This window comes from Daphnia magna, linkage group LG7, assembly GCF_020631705.1.
Source record: "Daphnia magna isolate NIES linkage group LG7, ASM2063170v1.1, whole genome shotgun sequence".
In the NCBI taxonomy this organism is placed as follows: domain Eukaryota; kingdom Metazoa; phylum Arthropoda; class Branchiopoda; order Diplostraca; family Daphniidae; genus Daphnia; species Daphnia magna.
In genome coordinates, this window is record NC_059188.1 from 7527817 (window position 1) to 7536965 (window position 9149).

General features: G+C 40.6%; 2 pseudogenes; both read right to left on the minus strand.

The window, feature by feature from the left end:
- Positions 1–238: 238 nt before the first annotated feature.
- LOC116923534 lies at positions 239–1613 on the minus strand (annotated as a pseudogene).
- Positions 1614–6412: 4799 nt separating this feature from the next.
- On the minus strand, positions 6413–7602 carry LOC123466362 (annotated as a pseudogene).
- Between the last annotated feature and the right edge of the window lie 1547 nt (positions 7603–9149).

A 9149-nucleotide genomic window follows, 5' to 3' on the forward strand; every position in this document is an offset into this window, starting at 1 on the left:
ACTTTGTTTTATTTTTATCGATTTAAAATCATGTTTTATTACTTAGTTTGCGAAAAAGAGCGAAGCGAGACTATTGTAGCTACTCTTTCTTAAGACATAGCTTTGTCTGAAGTTTATTTAAAAATTTAAGTTGATTAACTATAAATTTTCTTCAAGTTAAATTAATTTAAAATATTAGTTTTATTTATTTTTTTTATTTTCATAGATTTATAATTAAGTTTGTATTTTTTACGTTTATTTAATCATCATCAGAGTCACTAGAATGTGTTTCAGTCTCCTCATCAGAAAATTCAAATTTTGTGTAAGAATTGTCAGTTTCCTCATCAGAAGTTTCAATTTCAAATTCTGTGCCAGAATTTGAATAAGTTTCACGTACGAAATTCGAAAAATCGTTGTTTCAATTCAAATTAAATATTTTTAGAAAGAGTTGAATTTGTAAATTAAGATGCTCAATTTGTGAATGTGCCATGACTGCATTTCCTTTACAAAATGTTTCGTTCGCTTTCTCAGAATGTGTTAATTGTTTTAACGATGCTCGCTTGTCAGTCAAGAATCTAATGTAGTTTATCATTTCGATCTTAGTTAGCTCAACTTCCTCCTTTGCTATTTGCAAAAGTATCCAACAATCAACAACATGATATTTATCGGCATACGAAACTGTCGAAAATATGAATTTAATAATTTGTATAAGTGGTAGATTATGCTAATTTTTCGTTTACGTGTTGGAAACTTAGTGTCGTTTTCATTTATGACTGCTTCCCAAGGAAAAATACCTTGATTGAAATACTCGTAAGAGATTGGTAGGTCTTTATACTTTGAATTTAAAAGGTCAATCGTCTGTAAAACTTTTTTCTTAGTTTCAATTAAAATTCGCCTAAACTTTGTCCGAGCCTTCGAACTTTCTGTAAGGTTAAAAGTTTTTTTCTGAAGATAAAACATTTCTTTTTACTTGAAAAATTATTAATATAAAATAACTTGCTTCTTTAGAGATTTTAATGTGAACCGTTTTCAGCTGAACATAAAATCCTTCCAGCATTCTTCTTAATTTATCAACAGGAGTAGTCTTTGTTCTTCGTTGGTCAATGAAGCTTTTCTTTCCAGTTCCTTGTGAATCAATGGGAGATCACCATTTTCAAGGTTATATGACTGTAACAATTCTTCAACTTTTGTTACGCCTTTTCTGATTTCCTTCCTAGCCTACAAATCAAGGTGGTACTGCAAATATTTGCTTGTATTGTAAAAGTTACTCACTCTCTCTAATTTTTTGCGTAAGAGGAATTTCATGTTCTGAATTTTATTCCAGTTCCAATAGAGGATTGCTAATGTTAGAAAATCCGCTCTGTCTTCAGATTGCATTATTTCAGTTAAATATTGTTTAAGGATAACAGTTTAAGATGTCTTACTAATTTTTGACATATGCTTGAGAACATAAGCATAAAGATACAGTTTTGAGAATACTTGCTCGTGCTCCTCTCCTCTGCTTAATCGAAGTCCTTTTGTCCATCGGGGATTCCAAAGCACCTGTTATGAATGTTGGACTTCAGAAAAATATTTCTCTTACTTAAAAATTCAAATGGTACCTGGCAAGGTAATTGATGTGCCATTTGATGCATTATCGGTAAAATTCCTGTCATTTCTTTTGTTAGCATCATATATACTGGAAATTCCGGACCAACTTTCTGATGCATTCATTTCCAATATTGACACACAACATCGTAGCAAAAGAATGTAGCCTGACTCTTCCATGCTTCGTAATGCATAAATTCGTATGTGTCCACGATTCGCCTTTAAAACTATTGATGGCATACGGCCCTATACAGTGCTTGCAAGAGCGAACGACGAGCTCAGTCTCGTTATATTTTTTATTTTCGTTGGAATCTTATCTTGCAGCTTTAAAAGCCGATCCCCCACACATGTTTTTCTTTTTCGACTGAAAAAAGCAAAGAAACAAATTGCACTACAATAATGTTAAATTAATAGAATATTGCTTACTGTTTGAACTTTGTTGTGAATCCTTTGACGAAAACTATCAACTTCAACATCCGACTTGTGATGACGCCATCTGGCAACAGCGCACCCGTCGGCTCTATATATAGGGGAGAACTTCTTCCCTCTGGGTCAGTCTCTGTCTGCTCTTCATAGAGTACTGGTCGCAGGTGTATCCAATACACGTTGATTCAAGCCGCATCCTATTCTCTCATTCTAAGTTCATCACATGGCGCAGATGGTAATTGTTTCAATGTTAGTACATTTATCGTGACAATTTATTGGTGAATTTCCCGACCAGAGTGATTGTGTACTGCAGTTTATGTGTCGTCACGACAGTATCGTTTTTGACCGCATGACTGCGTACGGCACTGCCCAGTTGACTCTTGACTATTGTTTGGCCTAACATTTTGCCATGTTCTAATCCGTGTTCATCAAAAGGCATCTGACAGTTAACTATTGATTGGAGGTGAAATTCTCGCTCATATCGGTCCTTTTTCATGATAGCGATCGTGATTTATGGGCCATTGAGCTGTTTTTTGTTTTGTTTTTGGAACATTTTTTCGCCATGCTCTAGTCGGTCCTTGTCATGGTAGCAATCGTGATTGATGGGCCACTGAGCTGTGTATTTTGAGTTTTTGTCCCCACATTGCAGTGGTATTTGTCGGCAACAAGCGTCCGTCTTTTTTCCGAGCTGGAGGAAGTGAGTGAATGGCTTGACATTGGCTGGCTTTGGGGCAATTACCGCAACATGGCGACTACGGCATTCAAGCCGTATGGTAAACCTCCTCCTTTTGATTTAGATGAATACAAAGACTCCTTTGAATTATGGCACAAGAAATGGACCATTTTTCTCAGTTTGTCGATGATTGATTCGGCACTCGACGTAGATGATCGGGACTTATACAAGGTTCATACTCTGCTATCGTGTTTATCAACCGACACACTTCAAGCTGTACTTTCCATGGGCCTCACCGCCGATCAGCTTGACGACCATACGGTTGTCATCGACCATCTCCGTGCTCGTTGCAATGCCGGCCACAACCGCCACGTGTGGCGCCAACAGTTCGCCGCCAAAAAGCAAGGCATTCAACAAGCAGCAGACGATTGGTTGTGCGAGTTACGTGATTTAGCCCGTAAATGTGAATTTGCGACAGATTGTTGTGCTAGCTGTGAACCAACCCGCATATTAGGCCAACTAATTTTCGGCGTAGAAAATGACGAAGTTCGTGTTAAACTACTTGAACACGGAGCAACTTTATCACTAGATCAGGCGCTGACAATTATTCGAACTGCAGAAGCCTCCAACAAGCAGTCGAAGAATTTAAAGACAGGTGATGCTGCGGCAATTCAAGGCGCGACTTCTTCTTACAAGCGTTTCAAACAAAAATCCAGCAATCCGCCAGTAGATGGCAGCAGTTCAGCAGGCGCAAAATTCGCGGGCTGCCGGAATTGTGGATCAAAGACACGCTGTAAGCCTTTGACGGCCTGTCCGGCCCAAGGGAAAGAGTGTAAAAAGTGCGGCCTACTGAACCATTACTTTAGAGTTTGCCGGAACCCAAAAGCAGTTAAAAAACAACAGGGCATTTACATTGACCCCTCCCCTCCGACAGTGGGGGCTGTGAACGCGAGCGATTTAGTGGAACTGGCCGTCAATCCGGAAAAATGGACATCATCGTTAGTGATCAATTTTCTCCCAGATACAGGTGCTGACCTAGACGCCATCCCAGAATCCCTCTACAAGTGGAAGTTTAGCAAGGTGGCGCTGCAAAAAGGTGTACAACCAGTTACAGCAGTTGGGAGCCCGATTATCAACATTGGTGTGTTTAGTGCGGTTATTGTGTGGACGACACGTGACAAAGTGTCCCGATCAGTAAACACTGCCATTCACGTGTTGCGCGAATTGAAGCAGCCAGTGTTGTCCAAAAGGAGCCAACAGACGTTGGGAATGCTTCCAGCCGCCTATCCGCATGCATACGTTGGAATGGTGGCGAGCAAGCCACCTACTGACAGACAACGACAAGCCGATCTCAAAACTCTCATGAACGAATGCCCACGGATTTTTGACGGAACCTGCCACCAGATGTCGGGACCACCATGCCATTTCCAGTTGATGGAGAACTCGCAGCCTCTGGCAATGAGGGGCTCTTGCCCAATATCCGTCCCTTTGCTGCCAAGAGTTAAGGCAGAGTTGGACAATCTCGAATCTGCTAACATCATCCGAAGAGTGATAAAGCCCACAGCATGGGTACATCCGTTTATAGCTCTTCCGAAGAAAAATGGTGACATCCGTCTGGTAATCGACTTTCGTGAGTTGAACAAGTGCATAATTAGGCCAAATTTTGAGACGGCCACACCTTTTCAGGCAGTGCGCACCATTCCGCCCGGAATGAAATTCTTCACAGTGATTGACGCGCTAAAAGGCTATCATCAGGTACCGCTAGATGACGAATCGATCGACCTGACAACATTTTCTACTCCCTTCGGGCGATATCAGTACCTTCGTCTTCCGTTCGGCGTCTCGCATGCAGGTGACGACTACTGCCGTCGAGTGTCGGAAGTGTTTGATGATCTCCCGAATTGTCGACGCATCGTTGAAGATATTCTCGTATACTCCGCAACGTACGATGAGCACATCGAAGCGGTACGAAAATTATTCCATCGAGCAGCAGCTCACAACGTTGCCATCAACACCACCAAAATAGTGTTCGCCCAGCCCGCTGTTACTTTCGGCGGTTACGTCGTGGATGCTGACAGTTTTCGCCCGGATCCAGAGCTCACCCGAGCTATCCACGAGTTTCCAACACCCGGCTCGATTACAGACGTCCGTTCATTTTTTGGACTTTGCCAGCAAGTTGGCAACTTTTCTGACCAGCTGGCCGCTGCATTAGATCCATCATCTCCACTGCTCAAGACTGGTTACACATGGGAATGGACCACTCAACATGAAGAAGCTTTCACGGCAGCAAGAACACTCTTGTCTACCGTTCGTGATTCAGCGTTTTACGACTCAAAGCGCCCGACAAGTCTTCATGTTGATGCATCACGGCTTAATGGACTCGGATTTTTACTAAAACAGCTCGACGATTCAAAAGTGTGGCGTGTTGTGCAAGCGGGATCTCGTTTTCTCTCTAGTGCTGAAACACGTTATGCCATGATCGAACTCGAGTGTTACTGTTAAGTACTGCATGGGCTATGAATAAGTGTCGTCAGTTTCTTGAAGGACTTCCTTCGTTTGAATTAGTGACGGACCACAAACCATTAGTGCCCATTCTGAACAGTTACGCTCTAGACAAACTAGACAACCTCCGTTTGCTTCGTTTACGCCTTAAGATGCAGCGCTACTCATTTATTGCTCGTTGGGTGCCCGGAAAACAAAACTCCGACGCTGATGCCCTCTCTCGAGCGCCGGTCGATAAAGCAACCACTAGTGATGAACTGGGTGAAGGATTGACATCTTTTCAGGGAAAATTGCTCTGATGAGTCTTTCCGGCAATCAGCTATCACAAACTGATCCGAATCTCGACCCAGTGTTAGAAAAGATTAAGTGTGCTGCAGCCATCGATCCGGTTATGGTAAAACTGAGAAATCAAATCATCTCCGGTTTTCCAAACGACAAGTTTAATTTAGACAGTGACTTGCGTCCCTTTTGGAGTGCAAAATAACGTTTAGCAATCGATGACTCAGATGACATGATTGTAATAGGACCTCGTGTCGTTATTCCGCATTCTATTCGTGCAAAAATCCTGCGTGATTTAGTGCAGATGCACCAAGGTGCAACAAAAACACGTCAACGAGCCCGTTTATCGGTATACTGGCCGAACATTGATAACGACATTGTGAACGCCACCAGAAATTGTGAAACGTGTACAAAATATCTACCTTCACAGCAACCAGAGCCGTTTCGATTCCGTCCACCAGCAACGCGTCCGTTTGAACAAATCCATGCGGATCTAGGCGAAGTCAATGGCCGCCATTTTTTTGTGATGGTGGATTCATTCAGTGGTTGGCCTCATGTGGTTGCATTTCGTGACAGAAAAACAACAGCACACAATGTCATTGGCCATATCCGTAATTTTTTTCTAGCGTAGGAGCTCCAGTCACCTTTTGGTCGGACAACGGGCCGCAGTTTGGTGCAGCAGAGTTCCAGCGTTTTCTCACGGATTGGGGGATTACTTCCCTCACGTCTTCACTATATTATGCTCAATCCAATGGCCGGGCTGAAGCAGAAATCGACTCAATGAAGACGCTCATCCGTGAATCATGGATAGCTGGCGCATTTAACGAAGAGAAATTCGCCAAAAGTATCCTGCTTTTCCGAAACGCGCCGCGATCTGGTGGTGCAAGTGCAGCACAGTTGATTTTCAACCGTCCGGTGCGTGACTGTCTGCCAGCTCATCGCCTATTATATATATATATTCGATTACTAAGTTCTCGAACCTGGATTCCACATCGTCCATTCTATGGAAAAATTTAAAAACTGTATACCTACCATTGTCATAACTTATAAATAATGCTTACACTCTTTCATTTTCTAGTTTCCTCGCTTTTCCGGCAGAGGCCAAACGCCTCAGCTTAATGATAGCATCAGATGATCTCACTAAAGGTTTTGTTCCGCAACTGTTGCAATAAATTTTGTTCCTTTTAAATACTTCCTGGTCAATGTAGTGGCGACATGTTTCCCACTCTCTTTCCGCAGTAGTGAACAATGGTATATTGATTGGTCCACTCTGCAAAAGCCGAATCATTTTTATATCGTATCATGGTCTTTATTTAATTTTAGTGTGTTATGTTACGTACCCAGCCATATTCCTCAGATACTTCTTCAAGAGTGTGAGCGTATCTGTTCTTCGAAGAACCTGGACATTTGTGGGAAATGTGGTGGCATAGAAGAAGTGCCTCTTCTGAAAACAGGTATGTGACCGTTTCCGATAAACTTGCCGGGGAAAACCCAGAAAATACATAATGATCGATTGTTGCTTTCGTTAGATAATCACAAGTATCGCAAACGAAAGTTGCCCCCTTTAAAACAAATCGACCTGTTAAAAAGGTTTGCGAATATTAGAAAATATTTCTAATATAGTTTATATTCAGCGTAATTCTTACCTTACTCAGTGACAACCACGATTGATTCTGTAACATTGGGAATAAGTGACATCGATCCATGGCAGCTTAGATCGCAGCATTCATGAGGTACGAAGCATGGGACGCAGACATCTGTAAAATAACAAGAAAGTTAAAAGTTAGCTATGTTCGCTGATTTACCTTCTTATTCCCATACCTTTTGTTATAATGTTTTCCTCTGCATTGACAAAATGATCTGGTTGTAATATTTCTAAGCGGTCGCTAAGCCGTCGATGAAATGGCATACCAGAGTGAGTGTTTGTATCATATTGATAAAAAAGGTGTTTCTTGCAGGTCATACATCTTACAGAGCAATGGTTGAGGTCCTCGTGACACTGGTCACATTTTGAATAATACAGTGGCTGTCTTGAAACATTTTTTGTGAAAATTCTTCTTCTATCATGCCGTCCCCATGCAGCTATTGCTTGCCGTTCTTGCCATGTTTGATGGCGTCTAATCTGCATGCTATCTAAGTCTTTTTGAACCTGTCTCCTAAGGTCGTCTATAAATACACAATTTTAGATTATTAATAACCAAAATAACATTCTATTAAATTTTTCATACTAACCAAGAGCTTCTGGGCTGATGACTGATGGTACATCATCACACAGTGAATCATGTGCTGCACTGTTAGAGGGTGAAAAAAATGGTGGCTGTTATAGGGATGATGAACAATGTGGAAGGGCATCACCAAAACTAGGATCTTTTTTTTTGTCGACTTTTTCCCACATAAATAAAGCACTTTCCGGCAATAGGTTTTTGTACGGTTTTCGGTTTCTTTTTATTTGCCTTAGACTTAGAAAAAGAAGAAAAACCTCTCTTTCTCTTGGAATCAATGCACTTGCCTTTCTGTTCTGTTGACGAGGTTTCCGAATCACTGTCTGATGAGTTTCTGCATCATTTGATGATGAACTTTCTAAATCACTTGATGATGAACTTTCTGAATCTCTTGATGATGAACTTGCTTTTGTCATTGTAAATATATTTGTAATTGGGCGGAAACTATTTAACAAACGTATTTACGAGCCAAGAAATGAAAATGTAAATTCGTCTGCAGTTTTAGTTGTTACATTAATGAACCATAGATGTCGCAACCCTTTTAATACACTTGCTTTGTGCTATTTAACTAGTGAAAAAAAATTATTTTAACCGATCTCCTGCAAAATTATTTTCTTAAATGAGTTTCTTTTCAGTAAAATGTTATATAAATAAAAACCAAGAAAATGAATCGGTTTAAATATCGATACATTCTTCATGGCGGCTTTTTTAAAGAAAAACTGTACCGTGTACAGATCCTGCTCCCGTCAGGTGTCTAATCTGTCATTAGTTATGGGTATCAAGTGCAGTTCATTAAAGTGTACATTTTACATAGTGGGTTTTTGGTTTCTTGTAGGCAAGATCAAATTTTACTGGTTACAAACAAAAAAATACGTCATTCGGTGATATTCAACGGGTCGCACTCGTAAGTATCCGCTGCTCATCCGAAACATGTATGCTTGATTTATATCGTTCTCATTGGATACTAGAAGTACCTACCTCACGATAGAGAAGGAGAGTTTACCCCGCAATTATTACCTGAAGTTGTTAGAAGGTCCAACTGTTTTAAATCTTTATAAGCACATTTAAAACTATTAAAAGAAGATTGCTATATTTTTCACATTCAAGATTAAGTAGTTCCTGGAGTTCTAGCTTTTCCTTTTGTTCGCCCCAATAAATTTCCCCCCCCCCTTGGATTGCAATGAAATTGGCCTATGAGCGTAATCCTCATAAAATCGAGAGACATTCATCCTCTGAAATAGTAAATTGACCAGCATGGAACTAGAGAGAGTCAATCAGAAACTTTGTGTAAATTCTACGTTATTGCTGAAATTAAATCTTTTGAAATTTCTGTTTGGTATAGATTTTGCTGATAATTTTATATTTTGATCAACTTCTTTTCCATCTAGGTGCTTTAAAATTACCTAACAAAAACGGAACACGTATAAGCTACTGCCTCCATTATCTTGGCAAATTTCTTGAACTAGACTGGCTAAAATTGG